The following is a 2,179-nucleotide window of genomic DNA, read 5'->3' as shown; positions in this document are numbered from 1 at the left end:
CTTCAAGTCGAGACTGATTCTTCTTTTACACATTAACATGGTAGCAAAGGTAAAAATGGCATTGTGGTGTTTTAAATCAAAATTGATACTTTCATTTAGAGTCATGTTGTGAATTTTTTATCGTTGTGCCATATCACATATGAGGGAACCTTTTCATCGTACAAGATTATATTTTACGATATAATAGGACAGTCTTTCTTGAAGACGACGCCCCAACTCTTTCATAGTAACGAATGAATATAAATCTAATTGGTGCTCTTTTAGGCTTTCGTTTTAAAATCTATTATGTAACAATTGTCACAATTTTGCACCTTTTTCGCTTCGCGATTCTGAACAACAATCGGCCACCTGCTCTACGTCATTGACCTCGAGCTGTACGCTAAGAATGAGCGACAAATCAACTCGCCGTTCCACACCCTGAGGCTCGACGCCAAACAGGCCCACGACCGGAGAACATCTAGAGGTCTTGGTCTGGTGTGCAAAAATCTGAATTTGCAACGTTCACAAAGTCACAAAACGGATCAGATACACATCATCTGATGTCAAGACCAATGGCTGGAAAATCATGGACTGGCAGCACAATAAATACCTTGTGTCTAATCTATCTTAGATTCCATTGAAGCTCAAATTTACAATAAAGACAAAATCTTTCAAGTTTTGCGACCCTCAGTTTTCTTTTTAGAGTCTCCTCAGATTCACATCTTGACTCATCAACATTTATATCTGTCGTCAACTTTGCTGAAATGATGCAGGACATAAAACCTCCGACTCTCATGTGATCTTCGTCACTTTATTCCCGTACATGTCCATTCATTACAATAGTGGAAATCCAAAATAAATAAGCACCAGCGGAGCAACAACAAACATTTAGTCTTCGTGGTAAGACGTCCACAGGAGGAATGAAAAGAGGCTGCTGTCTTGTTCTTCTGGACCAGAGGTGTCAAACATGGGGAGCCAAAACGGGTCCATCAGAGGGTCCAGTCCGGACCTCGAGGTCACGTTACTAAATCTAAAAACTGCATTAAATTTTTTTGCTTTTGATAAAAGTAAGTTACTGAGAACTAGATCCTAACTTTGCTAGCAAAGTGACGTGAGAGTGAAGCAGGGGTGTCAAACGGGGGCCAAGATGGCCAACAAGGCCAACAAATACATGAACTCAATTCCTCCATGAAGGCTACTCCTGTTCGTGAAATATTAAAAATTTGTTTGCTCATTGGTTATCGTGCTGTCATTTGACCGATTCGGGCCAATCGAGGCAAATCTTTTCACCGTTTGACAAGTTCGACACCGCTGTTCCGGAGAGATCCGCTCACGGAGAACAATTACCTTGTAAACCTGTGCAAAACAACACAATAGTCACGTGTTCACCGCTAACACTCGTCAAAGCCCTTCGAGGAATTAACGCTTGGCCCCGCGTGGCTTCTGATTGGCCACCGTTCTGTAATTTCCCTGCATGCACCGGGGCGTACGGGCTGGCGACCAGGTTCCTCGGTGGAGTCGTTTGAAGCGGAAATTAAACTCTCGCTGGTTTCGTCAACAACACATTACATTCACTTACAAGGATACATTCTTAATGCAACACTTTCATTCGATTCACAAGTCACTTTCACAATAATTGGCACCTTCTAGGGATTCATCAGCAGTTTGTACCATATCAGAGAGAAAATAGATGAGGAAAGGTCAATGCAGCCACCGTTTGGACTATGGGCGAATATATGCACTACATCTCTTGGACAAGCAAGCAACACTACCTTTTTTTTTTTTTTCGTCTTTTTTTCCTATTTTCAAAAACACTTCCCTGAAGGCACAAACCAGGAAACTCCATTGTTTCTTTGAGGGCAGTGTTCAGCTTCATGTGCCAAAATCAACATGGCTTCCAGGCGGGACGCTCCGATCGGTGAGGAAGCCAACAGCTGAGGCGGTCCGGCTTTGATTCGTTTTTTTTGTTTGTTTGTTTTGTCCTGTATGCTTGGCAGAAGAGTTGGTTAAAGGTATGCTGACATCAATGAGGGATGTGAAGACATCAGAAGAACCAAGAAAACCATGTAGAGGCACTGGAAGAGCCTGAGGGCAGAGTTCATAGGCAGCTGTGGCAGAAGTCCCATCTGGTAATGCTCCTGTTTTAGTTTCACTCACTACAAACTGATTTATATGGTAATAATTCTAAAAAGAAATGGCA

This window comes from Blennius ocellaris, assembly GCF_963422515.1.
Source record: "Blennius ocellaris genome assembly, chromosome: 21".
Classification (NCBI taxonomy): domain Eukaryota; kingdom Metazoa; phylum Chordata; class Actinopteri; order Blenniiformes; family Blenniidae; genus Blennius; species Blennius ocellaris.
This window is presented reverse-complemented; position numbering follows the sequence as displayed.